The sequence below is a fragment of the Eubalaena glacialis genome, chromosome 11, assembly GCF_028564815.1.
Source record: "Eubalaena glacialis isolate mEubGla1 chromosome 11, mEubGla1.1.hap2.+ XY, whole genome shotgun sequence".
In the NCBI taxonomy this organism is placed as follows: Eukaryota; Metazoa; Chordata; class Mammalia; order Artiodactyla; family Balaenidae; genus Eubalaena; species Eubalaena glacialis.
The window spans coordinates 68,240,666-68,262,859 of NC_083726.1; the positions used below are offsets into that span (position 1 = coordinate 68,240,666).

Genomic DNA, 22,194 nt, shown 5'->3' on the forward strand with positions numbered 1-22,194 from the left:
TTTGCCTGTTCAGATTTCCTACCTTATTCATAAGAATTCTCTCTGCCAGGCAAGGTGCACACTACTTATAATTAGTAATTTCATCCTAAATTAGAGCTTCCTCTAGGAAGGAAGGGGGAGAAGAACCAACTTTCTGGTGACCTGTAGAATATTACTATGACATGGGTCCTACTAACACTCTTTTTTACAAATCGGGAAACATGACTAAAGACAAAAGTTAAGCAGGCGAGGGACACAGTGTTTGAGGCAGAATTTGACGGCAGGTCTGTCTGAACGAGGCTGCCCATTATCTTCCCTTCTGTTTGCACTGCCTTTCAGTTTCTCGGGTTTATTCAAGAGCTGGCCTTCAGAGTAGAGTTCTCAGATAGCCATTGTTGAACTAACGAAGACCGTTTTCTGCCACTGGACGGAACGAGGATTTTAGTCAGTTACGAGGAGTTTGGTTGTATTCTCGCGTTTCCAGCGGTGACTAAAAAGCCATAGCCACTCGGTGACAGAGGCTACTCGGTCTGCCCGCTTGAAATGCTCCAGGTAAATTAATTTTTGAAAGATGATTCACCTTCCCTTTCCTGTTTTGATGGAACACGGAGACGGAACCGTTCCTGTCAATAAAAGGCTCGAGTTTCCACCTCGCAAATTCGCGCTGTGCTGACAGTGTAATTGGCTGACGCGCAGGTGGGATTTCCTGTCGCCATTTTAAGGAAACACACTCCCCTGCAAGGAAGTGCCCAGTCAGTTCAAAGGGGGCTGTGCCTGGAACAAAGAGTGAGCAAAAGAAAGGGAAACGGGCCCAGCTGTCCCAGGCCCCTCCATCCTGCGCCCTCGCTCCCCGCTGGCCCCCGACTTGGAGCGCCGGGCTCCCTGAACCCCGACGCGCCGAGCCCGGAGCGGAATCACGTGGGGTCTCCCCGCCGGGCCAGAGTGCGCCCACAGTTCAGCAAAGCCACCCAATCACCCAAACAGAGCCCCCCAGAACAGATCTCGGGGAGGGCTGGCGAGGTCTGCGGGTGCTGGATCCGGAAGCGAGGAGGTGCCTCCCACTGGGGGTCGCGGACAAAGGGTTTCCAGAGGTGCCGCGTTCCCCGCTGCCCCGGCCGCTTCGGCTCCCTCCCCGCCGACCCCGGCCATTTCGGCGCCGTCCCGGGCAAGCCGACACGCTGCTCCCTAGATACCCGCGGCGCCCGCGCCGCTAGCGGCTCGCGGGGCTGCGCGCGGACCAGCCACTCCCACGGCCATCCTCACGCGGCGCCCTTCCCACAATGCAACTCCCCTCGCTCCCGCGCCCCGGCCCTGGCGCTGACCCCAAAAGCGCCCCCCAGTCCCGCAGGGCACAGCCCTCCTCTCCTCCTTCCGCGCCCTCCAAGCCGCCCCCACCTCCTCCATCCCCGAGGGCTCTCCAGCCGCCGCCGCAGCTGGGCTCTGGGCTCGCTGCCAGGCCCCGGGGGGCGTGGGGCAGGTGTCCAGGCTGCGCGCAGCCTCTGCTCCCGGTGCCACTGCCGGCGCACCCCGCACACGCACGCCCCGCAACCCCTCCCTCACTCCTCCCTTCTTCCCGGATGCTCAGTCTCCGCCGGCCGCGGTCGCTGCATCCTCGGCGGGCGGCGACAAGAAGGCAGCAAGGGGCGGCCGCCGGCAGCGGCACCATGTGACGGGCACCGCTGAGTGACACGCAGCTTCGGTTACAGAGCGGGCGTGCAGGAGGGGAGGCGACGGCACGCTGGACGCGGAGGAATAGCCTGACTTTCCCAGCTAAACCGTCACGAGCCATGGATGCACAGGGGCGACGCGCCCCCCAATAGGAGAATGACTGCGATTCGAGACCCTCGGCGGCCGAGCATGTGGATGTAAGTGCGAGGCTGGCGAGCACCTTGTGGGTGGGGGTTGGTGGTGGGGGGAGATTCTGATGCAATCGGCCCCGAAAGGAGGAGGAGAGACAGGAGAGCGCGGGCTGGGGCAGCCACGCCGCTCCGCCTGAAGGTCGCCGCCCTTCACCTTCCTCGGAAATCCGCCACGCCACGCTGAGCCTCCCCGCCCAGCCCTCACTGACGGAGGCCACCTTTCCTCCGCTGAGGCAGCCAGACCTTGACACAAAGGACATCGCACGGCCGGGGGAAAATCACGGAAGGGCGGATACCTTGACGTCTCCTTTTGCCGCTTTTCCTTTATTGCCCGAGGTAAGGTGATTTCGCGTTCCCGGGGAGAGCTGAGGGAGCGGCGGCGGGGAAGAAAGGGATATTTTAGATGGGAGAGGAGGCGGTAACGCAGAAGTCATCCATGCGGCGTGAAAGGAAGGAGTGCGCGGCTGTGCCGGATGCGTTCGGATTTTGCTTTTAGGAAAAGTCCAGATCCCCGGTTCTCCTGACCGCCCACGACAGTGTAAGGAGGTGCCGGAGCCCCTTATCTCACCTTTGCATGGGCTCTGGCTTACTTTTGGAGTCTCTTTTCTTAGTGGCAGCTTGTGGCACCTGATCTGGTTCAATCATACGAGGGTTAGGGACCACGAGGGTCTGGAGAGCCCAGCCGAGGTGAGGGCGCGACTGCATACCCGAGGAGTGTTTGAATGCCGGGCAGTTGCGGGGAATTTCCTGTGTCCGCAGGTCCCCGAGGAGGGCATGTGATGTCCTCGGGACTGTGTGTGCGGCCGGCTGGGTCTCGGGAACTGGCCGCGGGCCGGGGATAGGAGGCGCGGAGCCCGAGTAAACGGGAGCACGCTTGCCGGCCCTTCTCGAGCTCTGCCCCGCTCTCAGTATGAATAGGAGTGGGAGGATGCGGGCCGTGGGGTGGAGGTGGTGGTGGGGTGATTGCTAAAGGATGCTGGCAGTGACTCACTGCCCTTTCCCGCCCCAAAGAGGTTCTTTCCCAAATGAAGAAGCAGAGAAAGAGAGAAGTGCCGCTCGGAGAGCTGGGATCCGCTGGAGCTGGCGAACAAAAGGCCACCGCTTGCGCGGGGCGCGGGCGCGGACGGTCCTCGCCTGCACTCCCACCTCCTCCCTCCACCCCCGCATCTCGCTCGCTTCCCTAAACGTTGCCACAAAAGGCCTTTAACCTCGCCGCGGCCGTGCCCGGAGGAAAGTGCTCCGTCGCCCAGGTGCGCGCCCCCGCCTCCCGGAGCATCGGGCTCCTCAGCACCCACTGGGACCTCCAGGTTACAGGGCTGCCTGGGCGCCGCTTCCCTGCGGAATCGCCCGACCCTGGGTTTGGGCTGAACTGTAGTCAGAGAAGGTACAAGTGCATATGGCGGCAAAAGGAATTTCGCGGTAAGCGCGTCACGGAGTTTCGGGTGCCTTTCACAGGCTGTCTTCGGCTTAGAAAGGTGGTGCTACAGTTTTGAGAGTCCTTTGTGTCTCACTCTGCGGCGCGGACCCGGTTTTTATTGCACTGGTTCTACGGTGAAAACCTCACTGCCACCAGGATCACATACTTTCGCATACGAATCCCTGGTGATGTATTTCATGAGTGAAAAAAGACCCGAGAGCTAGGAAACAGGATTTATTTGCATTTGGAAAGGAATCTGACATCTCTGCCGTGGGTTTAAAAAATTTTAATATAAGGGGGAGGAGAGAATAAATCTATGGTTTGCAGACTGCTGGGCCCAACAAGGCTGTAATTTGTCACCTTGATAGAAGAAACCGTGCAGCAACTCGTGCTTCTTCTGACGTCAGAAGGACAACTGAAATAAAACCTGAGCCAGGCGGCTGGCTGGCCTCCTTGTTAAATATCTCTCGCTGGGTGGGTATTCCTGAAATCTATGCGAAACAGCCAAGTCAGGGCTCTGATCTATGGTGGGCCCCCTGGATTTCGGTTTGGACCCCAATCTCAAAATGGCTTTACTTTTCAGAGTTACTTCAGTTCTCAGTATGTCGCCTTAGGCATCGAGAAACTCACCTAGTTTGGCTCGAGGTCTTAACCTTGATGACGTTTATTCACTTTCTTTTTTCCCTCCAACATATTCAATGAGTTTTTCCTACTGAGGGTTTATGTGGCAGTTAGCAACTAACAAGATAAAGTTCCTGCTTCTGTGAGACTTCCATTCTCCTAGGGGAAACAGACAATAAAGGTACCTATAAATGAATTTTGGAGATTTGTTCCAGCAGTGAAGAAATAAAACAGGGTCATGTGATGGGGGAGGGTGCTTGAGACAGACGACCCTCTAGGAGGGCCTGTGTGAGAGGGGACATTTGTCCTGAGACTAAGAGGCCAGGAACCTGGTTATTGCTAGGCTGTCTTTTCCTCCCTCTGGGTGATACTTGAGGGCAAAGACCAGTCTAATTCATTATTGTTCCCCTAATGCCCAGCACAGAGTAGCTGCTTAATAAATGCCTGTTGGATTGCGACCTTGGCCAAAACATCTTGTTCAGCACTTTGTGCTACTGTTGACCATCCTTTTCTTTCTGTATCTCATTATTTGTTCCCCTGTTAAGTTGAAATGTCAGAGTCTTTTTCTACTCTGCTTCTCCTTCTCTCTTACCTTCTCTCCGCTTCTGAGCAGTTACCAGGTGCCTGCAAATGCTCCACAAATGTTTTTTCGTCTCCATTCCCACTGCCCGGGTTCAGGTTTCTGTTATCTGACCTAGACAGGGCAATTGCAGCGGTCGGTTGGGATACAAGAACGGTGAAACGGACATGGAGGTGCCCCGAAGAAACCCGCGCTCAGGGGAGCAGATGCAAGCACAGCACAGCGTGGTAAAGAGTGAAGTAGCCGACAAAGGAGGTGTGATGGGCTTCTAGTTGATCTCCTCCGTACCAAGCTCTGCTCCCCTAATTCAATCTCGACACTTCCATGTGATCTATATTTTTAAAACTCATTTTTAAATGATCTTGCTTCTGAAAACCTTCAGTGGGTTCCAGTTGCCTACAATTAAAGTCTAAATTCCTTAGCTGGGCGCTCGGGACCCTCCACAATCCTCACCTCTTTCTCCCACTTCACCCTATACCCTTCCTTTCACTTTTCTGCCTCAATATTGATGTTGATTCCAAACTGGAATGCCTACTGAAATGCTATATATTTGTGAAGGCTTAGCCCAAATGCCACTTTTCTACCTCATCAAATGTGTCCACTGATCACCTCACCTTTTCATAAAGATTTATCTTTCACTTTTTGCACCATCGTCAGTCCAGGTGATGGAAGGTGGAGGATAAGGACATACGCTTTGAATCAGTGCCGGGTCTCAACTTACCAGCCTGGGGACCTTGAGCAAGTTTTTTTTTTTTTTAGCATTTCTGAGCCTCATTTTTTCCCCCCATTTGTTAAACATGGTGGTAGTGGTATGGTGAGTTATTCAGAAGGTTTAATGAGGATAATGGATGTGCAGTGCTTGGCACAGTGTTAGTGGTCCGTATATATTGAATTAAAAGGGACTTCAGGTTTCTCATCTATCAGAGGAGATGGGGGAAGCTGATCAGGAAAGTTCCCCTTACCTCTAATATTCAATGAATATTTAATCATTTGAAAATACTCTGAAAATAATACCTTAATGGAAACAACCTGAATGTTCTCAGTCCCTGGGAGGATGTGCATCTATGAAAGGTGGTGTGCAGGTTCGTGGAAGGAAGCACATTCCAAATAGCATCATAGACTTCAGAGAAGGACACCTTAGAACACTTACCCTAAATCGAGTCTTTCAAAAACAGTGAGGTGGATGGACCTAGAGTCTGTCATACAGAGTGAAGTAAGTCAGAAAGAGAAAAACAAATACTGTATGCTAACACATATATATGGAATCTAAAAAAAAAAAAAAAAAAAAAGGTTCTGATGAACCTAGGGGCAGGACAGGAATAAAGACACAGACATAGAGAATGGACTTGAAGGCACAGGGAGGGGGAAGGGTAAGCTGGGACGAAGTGAGAGAGTGGCATGGACATATATACACTACCAAATGTAAAATAGATAGCTAGTGGGAAGCAGCTGCATGGCATAGGGAGATCAGCTCAGTGCTTTGTGACCACCTAGAGGGATGGGATAGGGAGGGTGGGAGGGAGGCGCAAGAGGGAGGGGATATGGGGATATATGTATGCATATAGCTGATTCATTTTGTTATACAGCAAAAACTAACACAACACTGTAAAGCAATTATACTCCAATAAAGATGTTAAAAATAAATGAGTAAATAATAAAAAATAAATAAAATAAGGGAAGGGTTAAGTATGATAAGGAAAATAAAAACATTGTTACACTTATTTCTGGAAGTTGATCGCCTTTTATTCATTGGTTTTTCTACTCACCTCCTGTGTGTTAGGGTTACTACTAAGCATAAAGGAATTCAGTGATAGGGAAGCACCATGGTTTGGGGAAACTTTGCAAGCAGCCATGTTACAATCAAGGAACTCTGCCTCAGGTGAAGCTACAGGGTGTCTTTGCCAATAACTAGCTGGGTCCACTGGGGCAACTCAGTTAACATTTTTAATGCCTCGTTTTCTCATCTGTCCAATGCTAATGATAGTGTCCAAGTTGCCAAACTCACAGAGTTGTGAAGGTACAATGAGAACAGAGGTGAGAACATCCTTGAACAAGTTAGAAGAGCTCAAGATGATAGTCATCTGGAGTTAAACACACTGCTAATCTGCGGTTTTAGGAGATGAGTAGAGATTAACAATTCTCAACGTGAGCTTCACATCAGACTCACCTAGAGTCTTTTAAAAGCTACCAATGCCCAGACTCCATTTCCAGAGATTCAGATTTAGTCATCCTGCGGCGGAGCCCAGACATAGGAATTTAAAAAAACAAAAAACAAAAAAAACAACACCAGGGATAATTCTCATACTCAGTGGTTTAGGTTTAAAAACAAGCAAAACAAAAGCAGAAATTAAATGAAGACTTCCATAGATTGTTTGATAAAGTCTTGGTAATGTGAAATTATGAGCTTGACTGGCTTTTCCCCTGACTTGACAAAGCTCACCAGTTGTTGACATCTTGGAGTCACAGCCTCAGGTTACAATTTATAACCTGAATTTTCCCAGGCATAGAAGCCCATCCAGTGATGCAGCCAGGGCCAAATAAAGATTTAATGTGTGGGTCTCAGTTTCCATCTCTTAGGAGTGACGAAGATGATTGGAAAAGAAAGAGACAATGGAAAGGAAAAGGAAAGGGAGAGGTTATGGCCCAAGGTCTGGGAGGGGGAGGCTCTGAGTGGGAGAGCGGCAGGACAGAGCACAGAGGAAAAGCTGGGCTTGGTTTATTGAACCGGTTTTGTTTATACTGCAAACTGGTGGCTATAGAACCAAATGAAACCTGTGGGTATATTTTGTGGGACCTCCATGTTCTCTTAAAATTGTTTGGAATTACTTGTCAACATTTAAGTACAGTATCAGAATTTCACTTAAAACCTGGATTTCTGGCATTTCTTGAAAAGAAATCAAAAGATCTGTCTTACTTTTACTGAAATAGATGAGACACATGTTCTCCAGTTTCTTGTGCCCAATCTGCTTTGCTCATTCAGCTTACCAACTTGGGCTCCTGCTGCATTTGTTTTTAACCCTTAGTATTGGGCTGGCCAAAAAGTTCGTTCGGGTTTTTCCATACCATCTTATGGAAAAACCTGAATGAACTTTTTGGCCGACCCAATATAATCTGTAGATCTTAATGTCGGCAGCACATTAGAATCCCTTACAGAGCATTTAAAATATCCATGCTTAGATTCCATCCTAGACCAATTGAATCAGAAACTGGTGTGCGTTAGGGGGGCAGATTATCACTGTTGTTTTTCTAAAGCTCCCAAGGTGATTTCTATGTGTAGTCAGAACTGAGTACTCCTAGTCTAAGTCACCTATTCAAAAGACTTGTCCACAAGCCCATCTTCTCATCTCTGAAATGAAAATGATTCATTAAGAAACAGTCTACAGAATCATAAATTCAGAGGATTTTAGAACTGGGAGAGATCTTTGAGAGTGCATCAGTTAATCTGAACTTCAGATTCTGTCTAAGACAAAGGTCCAAAGAGAAGAAAAAACTCGTTCAAGGACTATAACATCATTTGGTATTTAGTTATAGTGTATTTTATTATATTTGCTCTTTTCAAATAAAGGCATATTTTTTAATGTTTATATTTATAAATGAACCTCCTTACATGCAATTTGAAAGCACTTTGTGGTGCTTTCAAATTGTCATTATTTCTGTTTTTCCTAGAGTATTTTGTTGGGAGCTAGCTGTCATAACAGGTAGGGCTTAAAAAAACTCCTGTTCATTGTTTTTAGTTCAATAGTAATCCTTGATCAGAGATATTACTATAGCAAAAACATACATGTGCAAAGAAAAAGAATTTCTCAAAGGCTATCATATGCCAAGCTGTTTTTAAACTCTGTATGTAATTATTTAAATCCATGAATTTTCAGTTGATGACAAAGATTTTTACTTTTGTGGTATTCACACTGCTCAAAGACACTCATTGTTTTAATTAAACTTCAGTTTTTGTAATGTAATATACAGTCAGTCCTCTTCTATCCAGAGTTACAGATTAACTTCATTAACTTCTAGAGTTTATTAATATTTTCTGACTTTGAGAAATCAGGATAGTTTCAAAACATCTGAATATGGGTAGGTTAACTCCCCAACATCATAGGCTGGGCATGTTGATAACAGACATTTAAAAGATCATCTGGGTGAGTCAAAGATTTTAATGTAAAAAATAAAACTGTAAAAGTTATAGAAGAAAACATGGGAGGGAACTTCTTGGGGGATAAGGAGTGAAGGAGGCTTTTTTCACTGTAGACTCTTTTGTACTTTATGAATGTTGTACTATGTACATGTATTACCTAGTCAAATATTTTCCAATAAAATGAAATAGTTAAATAAAAATTAAGAAAAGATCATCTGGGAAGCTGAACAGCGTTGTGGAGTGGTGGGAGCAGGTGCTGGGATACTGTGAACAAGATAGGACGCAGGGGGCAGTCTGTCCAAGGAAGTGAGCAGCTCACCTCTGCCCCATGCAGAAATGGTCAGTCCTCATCCTCTGGTGAGCATCCTTTAACATGGGGCTTCTCACCCTCGGCACTCTGGGCATTTGGGGCCAGATAAGGCTTTGTTGTTGTCAGCCACCCTGTGTATGGTGTTTAGCAGCATCTCTCTCCACTAGAAGCCTGCAACACCCTCTCACTTGTGACAACGAAAAATGTCTCCAGGCATGGTCAAATGTCCCTTGGGGGGGGGGGGCGCCAAAATGGTCCCCAGTTGAGAACCACTGCTTTAATACAACCCTTTCTCTGAACTTGTAGAAATCATGCCAACAGTTCTCAAACATTCCAGGCATAGTGGCCAGGATGTTCATGATAAATACCTTCCATTCATATAGTACTTTACAGTTTTAAATGCACTTTCACGTAATTCTCACATGCCCAGATCAAATGTAAAAGAAATTAAGTGGCAGACTTAATGAAAACTGTGCTGTGGGGCTGCATGTGTTGCTTCCTTTTAACTTCCCATTTTTGTTATGTTTTCCTGTGAAATTGTGTTTGTGAGGATTGCTGCTGTATTGTTTATAGACAGATTATCATAGCTTGCTTTTTCAATTTAGTCATCACCATTATTGTTCACATATTTACTATCACCGTGTGCTAGGGAGCTAAGTAGGGCTGTGGTCCCTGTCCTCGAGAAGTTGAAAATGTATAATAATTAGGGAACTGGATAACTCCATAAGGAGATCATGAAAATATGTAAGAACCCTTGCTATAAGCCAATGAGTAATCTATACAAAAGCGCTGTAAGAATTCATCACAGGTAAATAATCAATCACGAGCTGGTCATTGGAGGAAGACCTCACAGAGAAGGTTGGCTTGAAATTAAAAAAAAAAAAAAAAAGCATGCAAGCCAGCAAGATGGGCTTTGAAAGAAATGTTGTACTTAAATGAGCATGAGCTTGATGGGAAAGGGGTTTGTGGGAAGATTGTGAGGACCAAGATGGTGGAAGCAAAGCAGGAAACTGCTTATAAGTAGATCCATCACAGGAATGCAAGATTCAGAAGGAACGTCGTGGGAGAGAAGTTTAAAGAGAGAGTTGGGAGCAATCTGGGCCTTGAATTTGAGGTTCCAGGGATTCAGCTGTTAGGAACAGTTATGATTGGCAAGGGGGGGAAGAGGAATGTGCAAGACATGGATTTTCAGGAAGAACCTGCGTCTTCCTGAAGTGGGTAGGGCTCAGGAGGCAGCACGGGGGGAAGCGACTGGCCAGGCTAGGACTGTGGAGCTGGGAGGAATGAGAGGAAGGAAGGGACAGTATGAAAGAATGTTGACAGGACCTGGGGACTGATTAGATATCCGGGTTCCATGTCTGAGTGAGGAGGGGAACAAACATTATCGTGAACAGAAATAGAAAAGCTGATGTGTGAGGTCGGGTGATGTGTTCGGTGAGGCACGTGGAGTTGGAGGTCATGGCAAACATCCACGTGGAGAGGTCCGGCGGGCAGCTGGGGTCTGAAAAGAATTTGTGGAAATTTTTCTGAGCAGGAGGGAACCTGAGAGATTGCCTCTCCCCTGCAGCCTTCTCAGTTTACAGATGAAGAAACACGTGCCATGTTAAGTGACGTGATCATCAGCAAGTAGTATTTATGAGGAAGATCCTATTTCAAAACGCAGAGGATTTCTAGTTTTGTAAAATGAAAAGGCCTGGGGGGAAAAAAGATATGAAAGATGCCCTTGTGGGGTGAAGCCTGACACTTCAGGCTTGAAGCTTACAAAGGAAAGAGTTTGGAGTGTGCAGAGGGAAGAGTGGAGGGAGAAGGGCTGCCCTCACACTGAGGGTGGGAGGCAGACAGGAGCTGGCAAAGGAGGCAGGAAGCAGCGTGTAGGAGGATGCGATGAGGAGCAAGCCGGTGGAGATCGGGAAACAGTGACCCTCCTGTGCAGGGACGCGAAGGGATGAGGACTGAGAAAAGGCCACTTGCCTTGATTAGGAAGAGGTAGCAATAGTAGCAGTGACAGTCACCCTCACTTACCAGAATCGGGCCGAGCATGGACCCAATCATGGAATCTTTATAAGGACTCTGTAAGGTGGGTACTACTTTATCTCCATTTTACAGATGAGGACACTGAGGTAAAGAGAAGTTAACCTACTTGCCCAGGGTCACCACAGCTCCTGAAAGGTGAAGCCCGGATTTGCCAGTGGATCCTGGGTTCAGGGGAGTGATGAGGACAGGGGCAAGTTGTTCAGACTGTTGGCAGTAAAGACAGGAGGGAGGGGTGATAGTTCAAGGTTACTTTCCAGGTATGAAGCTGAGCGTGATTGACTGAAGTCGGGGAAGCCAGTAGAGAGAAAGTGGGAGGCCAAGCCCTAGCAGAGCTGAGACATGAACGCTGGATAAGTCATGAGTTTCGAGTAAGAAGAGAGAAAACACCTTTTCTTCTGAGAATGCTTACTGGGTCCCAGCCTTTCACTACTGAAGGCCATTCCCCACCTCCCGAGGACCCCAGGTTTTCAAAGACTATCAATTTTAAGCTTTTATTTTAGTTGAAGTATAACTGATACGGAATGCAACATCTGGATCTTAAGTATACTGTTTAGTGAGTTTTGACTACAACTTGAAAATATTAATTCACTTCCCGCTTTTTTTACTCAAAGATATATAACATTGCCAGTCAGAATCTAGGATTATCACATCAAGTTAAGGCAATCTTGCCAAAAGCAAGGACTCCTGACATTTTAGTTAACCTGTTTAGCCTGTTTGAGGCCCTTTGAAATACAGTGAACAGCCCGGTGAGTCAAGGACCTCAAGTGTGTAAATAGGCTCAGTTGGTTATGGGAAGAGGTGGCGGGAAGACCAGGACCATCATTGGCCTTACGCCTAACACATTCTCAAAACCACTGACCTAGCTGTCATAATTGATCTTCAGGAGCTGAGCTGGGAGAGGTGTGATCTTTTTCTTCAGAATAGAAAGAATAATAGTGATTCATAACAATTTTGAAATTAAGTGTATATGACTGGATATTTAATGTCATTAAGGAATTCTTGTTACATTTTAGGTGTGATCATGATATGGTGATATTGCTTTAAAATTAGATCTGACCTTTTAGAGATATGTGCTGAAATAGTTACAAATGATAGGATATCTGGGATCTTTTGTTAAATAATTCTATGTGATGGTGGGGGTAAAACTTCAACAAGACTGGCCTGAAATGATCCTTGTTGAAGTTGCTACATGGACGTTCATTATTCTATTCTGTCCACTTTTATATATGTTTAAAATTTTCGTAATAAAAAATTTTAGAGGGAGGAAAAAATAAAATTAAGACTATCAGTCAGGGTTTAGCTGCATATTAACAGAGATCTTTCTATGTATGTTAAGCAAAAGGGATTGAATATGGGGAATTAAGACCTGTAAAATTGTTAGGAAAGATGGCAGACCAGGCTTTCGTCTGGGTCTCTAGGAAGAATCACCAGAACACCACCACTCAGCTGGCTTTAGGGGCTGCTTTTGTGCCTCCATCAGGAAGCCAGGAAGCCGGTTTCTCATTGTTTGAACATATGCTCCAGGAGCACGTCCCTTAGGCCAAATCTGATGATCAGGAATTCATAGCCACAGTTGCTGGCTCCAGTGCTGTCTGTGGCATCTGCCAGAATTGTACCAGCAAAATGGGTGCCTGGGCCCCACCACTTTGCTCTCTGATTGGTGGAATCTAAATCTTCTCTAGACCCCTAGCTGCAAAGGAATGTGGGAAATATAGTTTTCAACTCTCCATCCTCTAGATGCAGAACTGGACTACAAAGAAGTGGGCACAAATATTGAGTGGGCCAATCCATCACACAGTGTCTTAGCGATTGAAATTGTATTTTTGTGTATTTATCCCCAAAAGTAATTTTGGACAATGTTTGAGTTATAGTATATTATATATATATATAGTATATCTTTGGTTTGGTTTTCTCTCTACAATTTTTTAATCAGCTTTTGCTAAACCAATATAACCTCTTATTGCTCAAGAACATGTACCTTGCTCCCTCTGCTGTAGCTAGTTTCATCTGAGTGGGTGTTCTCTGCACATCTGGCCTCCATGTCTTTGCCTGTGCTGTTTCCAGTGCAAGGAATGCCTTCCCTACCCCAGTCTAAATCCTACCTATTTTTAGACATAGTTCAACATAGTTCATAGTTCTTTGTAAAACCTTACCTGATTTCTCCAGGCTCCAATTTCCTGCCTCCCTCCCTCCCTCCCTTCTTTCCTTCCTTCTTTCTTTCCTTCCCTCCTTCCTTCCTGTATGTACATGTGTATGTATGTATGTCTCTGAAATCTTTCTGGACTTATTCTTTGTTCTACTGTACAGTTTGGTCTCTATCATGCAAATGTTTTATGATATACTGTCACTTTATATGGGAAGATCTTGCTTGTTTCAGTAGGTTGTAAGCAACGTAAGACCAACGTAAGACCAAACCAGATTTCTTTAAATATCCTCTCCTTTGATGCATATCACCATGAAGAGTAGAGAAGAAGTTTCTGTATTTTACATTGGTACTATTAGTAAAACGTACCAATAAGCATGGCAAGATAATAATGCTTCTTAAGAATACCTCACAAGATTGCAGTAAAGGATCAGAAATATTCTGTGCTGAGTAAACCGTCATTTGTAACCTATTATAAATGTTGGGAGATAGTAATTGTGGTTGGGTTAACGTCATGATCTTCACATGAAGACCCCATTCGGTCTTTTAATTAACTGTATAGTCTGATAATTGCTTCAGTCTTTCAGTGAAACTATAATTCTTTTGTTTCTTAAACTCAACCTGCACTTCCTGTGTCTTTGTCATTGGCCGTGTTCTCCTTCATTGAAAAGTCTCAGCTCAGGGCCCATCTCCACCTGTCAGTCTCCTGTCCACCAGGCAGTGTGACTGTGTAGCAGTAGTAGGTTGGATGTCAATTTATGGCACAATCAAGCGGTTAAGGAGCATTTGCCGTAATGGTGTAGACCCGTGTTTACGGACATAACTCAGGATAGGAGACCATATCTTGTTAAGTGAAAAAATATGTTTTAAAAACTCTATGGTATGATTTCCATTTTTGTAAATGTATACATATTTTTAAAAAATTTGTACTCATTCTTTTCATTTAACAGATATTTATTGAGTGCCTACTGTGTGCCAGGCACTATATCTATGTGCGTAGAAAAACCCTTGAAGGTTATACTCCAATATATATACAGTGATCATCTCTGCTTGCTGAGATAACAGGTGACTTTTTTCTTTTTATTTGTTCTTTCTTTCATTTGCAAGCTTGTATTTTCTAATTTTTCTACAAAGACCTGTATTATTTATTAATAAGGAACTAATATATTTTTAAAAAACACTTCTGTTCTTCAAAATTCATACTATGTAATATTACATGAAAAACAATAGACTAAAAACAGTCTAAAATTCCAATGTTAAATAAAAAAGAGAGAGGAGAGAGAGCTAGAGAGGAAGAAAGAAAGGAAAAGAAAAAAAGAAGAAAAGAAGGGAGGAAGCACATGAAACTCTAACAGTGACCCATTTTGGGTGGTGGGGTTTCTTGTACAATGTTTGCTCTAAAGATTCTGCAGTGGGCGTATATTAGCTTTAGAACCAGAAAATTTTTTTTTTCTTTTTCAAGAGCCAGTTCAAATGTGATTTTTCTGTGAAGCTGCCTCAGATCCTTTTCAGACTTTTAAAATCCTTTCATCATCTAGCACTCAATAAATATATAATAAATTGAATGGATAGTATTTCCTAAGTGTGGCCTCAACCTTAGTGACAGATGTCACTAACTTTGTTAATTTTCCCCATTTTTCCAGTTTTTATTTTCAAGAATAAGTTAGATTTCAGATAGGTTATTTCACAACAATAAAAATTTATCCTAAATTAAAAAAAAAAAAGAAAAGAAAAGGAGGTTACAATACAGAGAACATACAGAGATACGAAAGACCATATGAGGACAGAGCAAGAAGACAGCTATCTGTAAGCCAAGGAGAGAGCCCTCAGAAGAAATAAAACTTGCCATTACCTTAATCTTGGACTTCTGGAACTGCAAAAAAAATAAATTTCTCTTTAAGCCAAAGGCAAAAATGTATCCTATGTGATTAACTTAGTACTGGCATTTGCCTAATACTGACATAATTTTAGTGGCCAGAACTTACTCTATTCTTTTTATTCTTTTCCTTTTTTGTCCATTGCATGTGTGTGTGTAGTATATATTTGTATTCACACACATATATTGATATGAAAGTTTACATTCAAACAGTAGACTCCAGATCTGTTGTTAGTCAACTTTTCCTCTCCTCAGAAATTTTTTGTCTAGTGCCCTGTTTCCTACAAGTTTTTAGAGAGAAAAGGACTCCTTAACCCAGATTGGAAACGCCATCCACTGAGTGAACTTTTTATTTAAGATTTATTTTATCATTTATTTATTTATTTAATTTATTTCTTTGACTGTGTCGGATCTTAGTTGCGGCACGTGGGATCTTTGTTGAGGCATGCGGGACTCTTCGTTTTGGTGCGCGGGCTTCTCTCTAGTTGTGGCGTGCAGGCTTTCTCTTCTCTAGTTGTGGGGCGCGGGTTCTAGAGCACGTGGGCTCTGTAGTTTGCGGCACGCAGGCTCTAGTTGAGGCACGCGGGCTCAGTAGTTGTGGCGTGCAGGCTTAGTTGCCCTGTGGCATGTGGGATCTTAGTTCCCTGACCAGGGATCAAACCCCCGTCCCCTGCATTGTAAGGTGTATTCTTTACCACTGGACCACCAGGGAAGTCCCCACTGGGTGAACTTTCTAGCAGCCCTACAGTATCACTTTAGTAGCCTCTGAGGGAGTCATACAGGCAAGAGCCAGTGTGGCAAGACTCCTAGGGGTTACCCAGCCCAGTCCATTTGTGCAGCTTTCTTCAGAGGGGGCCGAGGGGTGACAAGGGGGTTTAACCTTTCTAATGCACTTCAACTTTTGCAAAGTAAAGACAGACTGTAAATGCTGCTGCTGTGTGAAGACACTGAAAGCAATTTGTCATGGCCCAGGCTCCAGCACTATCACCCTAGCTAGAAGAATCAGCCCTGAGCTGCCAGGTTAGCCTTAGACCAGGAGTTCATGGAGCTCCAATCTCCCATCCTGGCTTCCTGCTTTCCAGGAGAGGCCCTGCCCTGCAGGAAGGGTGAGGCTCCTGGAATCTGAGGTATTAGACAGTATTTATCTTGTGGAAGCTGTAAAGGATCCTGGAACCAGGGAAGATTCATTCTAGACAGGAGACAGTGTGAATGGAAAGGAGTAAGGTGGGGCCTAGCTGTGGGGAAGAGAAGAAGGACATTCTTTTTTTTGTTTTTTAACATCTTTATTGGAGTATAATTGCTTTACAATGGTGTGTTAGTTTCTGCTTTATAACAAAGTGAATCAGTTATACATATACATATATCCCCATATGTCCTCCCTCTTGCGTCTCCCTCCCACCTTCCCTATCCCACCCCTCTAGGTGGTCACAAAGCACTGAGCTGATCTCCCTGTGCTATGCGACTGCTTCCCACTAGCTATCTATTTTACGTTTGGTAGTGTATACATGTCCATGCCACTCTCTCACTTTGTCCCAGCTTACCCTTCCCCCTCCCCGTGTCCTCAAGTCCATTCTGTAGTAGGTCTGCGTCTTTATTCCCGTCTTGCCCCTAGGTTGAGAAGAAGGAAATTCTTTTTTTTTTTTTTTTTTTTAAACATCTTTATTGAAGTATAATTGCTTTACAATGGTGTGCTAGCTTCTGCTTTACAACAAAGTGAATCAGTTACACATATACATATGTTGCCATATCTCTTCCCTCTTGCATCTCCCTCCCTCCCACCTTCCCTATCCCACCCCTCTAGGTGGTCACAAAGCACCGAGCTGATCTCCCTGTGCTATACGGCTGCTTCCCACTAGTTATCTATTTTACATTTGGTAGTGTATATATGTCCATGACACTCTCTCACCCTGTCACATCTCACCCCTCCCCCTCCCCATATCCTCAAGTCCATTCTCTAGTAGGTCTGTGTCTTTATTCTCATCTTGCCACTAGGTTCTTCATGACCTCTTTTTTTTTTTTTTTCCCTTAGATTCCATATATATGTGTTAGCATACTGTATTTGTTTTTCTCTTTCTGACTTACTTCACTCTGTATGACAGACTCTAACTCCATCCACCTCATTACAAACACCTCCATTTCATTTCTTTTTATGGCTGAGTAATATTCCATTGTATATATGTGCCACATCTTCTTTATCCATTCATCCGATGATGGACACCTAGGTTGCTTCCATGTCCTGGCTATTGTAAACAGAGCTGCAATGAATATTTTGGTACATGACTCTTTCTGAATGATGGTTTTCTCAGGGTATATGCCCAATAGTGGGATTGCTGGGTCATATGGTAGTTCTATTTTTAGTTTTTTAAGGAACCTCCATACTGTTCTCCATAGTGGCTGTATCAATTTACATTCCCACCAACAGTGCAAGAGTGTTCCCTTTTCTCCACACCCTCTCCAGCATTTATTGTTTCTAGATTTTTTGATGATGGCCATTCTGACCGGTGTGAGATGATACCTCATTGTAGTTTTGATTTGCATTTCTCTAATGATTAAAGATGTTGAGCATTCTTTCATGTGTCTGTTGGCAATCTGTATCTCTTCTTTGGAGAAATGTCTATTTAGGTCTTCTGCCCATTTTTGGATTGGGTTGTTTGTTTTTTTGTTATTGAGCTGCATGAGCTGCTTGTAAATCTTGGAGATTAATCCTTTGTCCGTTGCTTCATTTGCAAATATTTTCTCCCATTCTGAGGGTTGTCTTTTGGTCTTGTTTATGGTTTCCTTTGCTGTGCAAAAGCTTTTAAGTTTCATTAGGTCCCATTTGTTTATTTGTGTTTTTATTTCCATTTCTCTAGGACCTGGGTCAAAAAGGATCTTGCTGTGACTTATGTCATACAGTGTTCTGCCTATGTTTTCCTCTAAGAGTTTGATAGTGTCTGGCCTTACACTTAGGTCTTTAATCCATTTTGAGTTTATTTTTGTGTATGGTGTTAGGGAGTGTTCTAATTTCATACTTTTACATGTACCTGTCCAATTTTCCCAGCACCACTTATTGAAGAGGCTGTCTTTTCTCCACTGTATATGCTTGCCTCCTTTATCAAAGATAAGGTGACCATATGTGCGTGGGCTTATCTCTGGGCTTTCTATCCTGTTCCATTGATCTATATTTCTGTTTTTGTGCCAGTACCAAACTGTCTTGATTACTGTAGCTTTGTAATATAGTCTGAAGTCAGGGAGCCTGATTCCTCCAGCTCCATTTTTCGTTCTCAAGATTGCTTTGGCTATTCGGGGTCTTTTGTGTTTCCATACAAATTGTGAAATTTTTTGTTCTAGTTCTGTGAAAAATGCCAGTGGTAGTTTGATAGGGATTGCATTGAATCTGTAGATTGCTTTGGGTAGCAGAGTCATTTTCACAATGTTGATTCTTCCAATCCAAGAACATGGTATATCTCTCCATCTATTTGTATCATCTTTAATTTCTTTCATCAGTGTCCTATAATTTTCTGCATACAGGTCTTTTGTCTCCTTAGGTAGGTTTATTCCTAGATATTTTATTCTTTTTGTTGCAATGGTAAACGGGAGTGTTTTCTTAATTTCACTTTCAGATTTTTCATCATTAGTATACAGCAATGCAAGAGATTTCTGTGCATTAATTTTGTATCCTGCTACTTTACCAAATTCATTGATTAGCTCTAGTAGTTTTCTGGTAGCATCTTTTGGATTCTCTATGTATAGTATCATGTCATCTGCAAACAGTGACAGCTTTACTTCTTCTTTTCCGATTTGGATTCCTTTTATTTCTTTTTCGTCTCTGATTGCTGTGGCTAACACTTCCAAAACTATGTTGAATAATAGTGGTGAGAGTGGGCAACCTTGTCTTGTTCCTGATCTTAGTGGAAATGGTTTCAGTTTTTCACCATTGAGGACAATGTTGGCTGTGGGTTTGTCATATACGGCCTTTATTATGTTGAGGAAAGTTCCCTCTATGCCTACTTTCTGCAGGACTTTTATCATAAATGGGTGTTGAATTTTGTCGAAGGCTTTCTCTGCATCTATTGAGATGATCATATGGTTTTTCTCCTTCAATTTGTTAATATGATGTATCACGTTGATTGATTTGCGTATATTGAAGAATCCTTGCATTCCTGGAATAAACCCCACTTGATCATGGTGTATGATCCTTTTAATGTGCTGTTGGATTCTGTTTGCTAGTATTTTGTTGAGGATTTTTGCATCTATGTTCATCAGTGATATTGGCCTGTAGTTTTCTTTCTTTGTGACATCTTTGCCTGGTTTTGGTATCAGGGTGATGGTGGCCTCGTAGAATGAGTTGGGGAGTGTTCCTCCCTCTGCAATATTTTGGAAGAGTTTGAGAAGGATAGGTGTTAGCTCTTCTCTAAATGTTGGATAGAATTCGCCTGTGAAGCCATCTGGTCCTGGGCTTTTGTGTGTTGGAAGATTTTTAATCACAGTTTCAATTTCAGTGCTTGTGATTGGTCTGTTCATATTTTCTATTTCTTCCTGGTTCAGTCTCGGCAGGTTGTGCATTTCTAAGAATCTGTCCATTTCTTCCAGGTTGTCCATTTTATTAGCATAGAGTTGCTTGTAGTAATCTCTTATGATCGTTTGTATTTCTGCAGTGTCAGTGGTTACTTCTCCTTTTTCATTTCTAATTCTATTAATTTGAGTCTTCTCCTTTTTTCTCTTGATGAGTCTGGCTAATGGTTTATCAATTTTGTTTATCTTCTCAAAGAACCAGCTTTTAGTTTCATTGATTTTTGCTATTGTTTCCTTCATTTCTTTTTCATTTATTTCTGATCTGATCTTTATGATTTCTTTCCTTCTGCTAGCTTTGGGGTTTTTTTGTTCTTCTTTCTCTAATTGCTTTAGGTGCAAGGTTAGGTTGTTTATTCGAGATGTTTCCTGTTTCTTGATGTAGGCTTGTATTGCTATAAACTTCCCTCTTAGAACTGCTTTTGCTGCATCCCATAGGTTTTGGATCGTCGTGTCTCCATTGTCATTTGTTTCTAGGTATTTTTTGATTTCCCCTTTGATTTCTTCAGTGATCACTTCGTTATTAAGTAGTGTATTGTGTAGCCTCCATGTGTTTGTATTTTTTACAGATCTTTTCCTGTAATTGATATCTAGTCTCATAGCGTTGTGGTCAGAAAAGATACTTGATACGATTTCAATTTTTTAAAATTTACCAAGGCTTGATTTGTGACCCAAGATATGATCTATCCTGGAGAATGTTCCATGAGCACTTGAGAAAAATGTGTATTCTGTTGTTTTTGGGTGGAATGTCCTATAAATATCAATTAAGTCCATCTTGTTTAATGTATCATTTAAAGCTTGTGTTTCCTTATTTATTTTCATTTTGGATGATCTGTCCATTGGTGAAAGTGGGGTGTTAAAGTCCCCTACTATGATTGTGTTACTGTTGATTTCCCCTTTTATGGCTGTTAGTATTTGCCTTATGTATTGAGGTGCTCCTATGTTGGGTGCATAAATATTTACAATTGTTATACCTTCCTCTTGGATCGATCCCTTGATCATTATATAGTGTCCGTCTTTGTCTCTTGTAATTGTCTTTATTTTAAAGTCTATTTTGTCTGATATGAGAATTGCTACTCCAGCTTTCTTTTGATTTCCATTTGCATGGAATATCTTTTTCCATCCCCTCACTTTCAGTCTGTATGTGTCTCTAGGTATGAAGTGGGTCTCTTGTAGACAGCATATATATGGGTCTTGTTTTTGTATCCATTCAGCCAGTCTGTGTCTTTTGGTGGGAGCATTTAATCCATTTACATTTAAGGTAATTATCGATATGTATGTTCCTATTCCCATTTTCTTAAATGTTTTGGGTTTGTTATTGTAGGTGTTTTCCTTCTCTTGTGTTTCTTGCCTAGAGAAGTTCCTTTAGCATTTGTTGTAAAGCTGGTTTGGTGGTGCTGAACTCTCTCAGCTTTTGCTTGTCTGTAAAGGTTTTAATTTCTCCATCAAATCTGAATGAGATCCTTGCTGGGTAGAGTAATCTTGGTTGTAGGTTTTTCTCCTTCATCACTTTAAGTATATCCTGCCACTCCCTTCTGGCTTGCACCGTTTCTGCTGAAAGATCAGCTGTTAACCTTATGAGGATGCCCTTGTGTGTTATCTGTTGTTTTTCCCTTGCTGCTTTTAATATGTTTTCTTTATATTTAATTTTTGATAGTTTGATTAATATGTGTCTTGGTGTGTTTCTCCTTGGATTTATCCTGTATGGGACTCTCTGTGCTTCCAGGACTTGATTAACTATTTCCTTTCCCATATTAGGGAAGTTTTCAACTATAATCTCTTCAAATATTTTCTCAGTCCCTTTCTTTTTCTCTTCTTCTTCTGGGACCCCTATAATTCGAATGTTGGTGCGTTTAATGTTGTCCCAGAGGTCTCTGAGACTGTCCTCAGTTCTTTTCATTCTTTTTTCTTTATTCTGGTCTGCAGTAGTTATTTCCACCATTTTATCTTCCAGGTCACTTATCCGTTCTTCTGCCTCAGTTATTCTGCTATTGATCCCATCTAGAGTATTTTTAATTTCATTTATTGTGCTTGTCATCGTTTCTTGGTTCCTCTTTAGTTCTTCTACGTCCTTGTTAAATGTTTCTTGCATTTTGTCTATTCTATTTCCAAGACTTTGGATCATCCTTACTATCATTATTCTGAATTCTTTTTCAGGTAGACTACCTATTTCCTCTTCATTTGTTAGGTCTGGTGTGTTTTGACCCTGCTCCTTCATCTGCTGTGTGTTTTTCTGTCTTCTCATTTTGCTTATCTTACTGTGTTTGGGGTCTCCTTTTCACAGGCTGCAGGTTCGTAGTTCCCGTTGTTTTTGGTATCTGTCCCCAGTGGCTAAGGTTGGTTCAGTGGGTTGTGTAGGTTTCCTGGTGGAGGGAACTAGTGCCTGTGTTCTGGTGGATGAGGCTGGATGTTGTCTTTCTGGTGGGTTCGTCCACGTCTGGTGGTGTGTTTTGGGGTGTCTGTGGCCTTATTATGATTTTAGGCAGCCTCTCTGTTAATGGATGGGGCTGTGTTCCTCTCTTGCTAGTTGTTTGGCATAGGGTGTCCAGCACTGTAGCTTGCTGGTCGTTGAGTGAAGCTGGGTCTTGATGTTGAGATGGAGATCTGTGAGAGATTTTCGCCGTTTAGTATTACGTGGAGCTGGGAGGTCTCTTGTGGACCAGTGTCCTGAAGTTGGCTCTCCCACCTC

General features: G+C 43.5%; 1 protein-coding gene across 1 annotated transcript in view; it reads left to right on the top strand.

The window, feature by feature from the left end:
* Positions 1-1,583: 1,583 nt before the first annotated feature.
* The window catches only part of SLC38A1 (solute carrier family 38 member 1), a 75,877-nt gene continuing 55,266 nt past the window's right edge, over positions 1,584-22,194 (top strand). The window contains exons 1-2 of the mRNA XM_061206268.1: positions 1,584-1,844; positions 1,923-2,174. The gene's annotated coding sequence lies outside the window, so the exon portion shown is untranslated. The remainder of the gene's footprint in view (positions 1,845-1,922; positions 2,175-22,194) is intronic.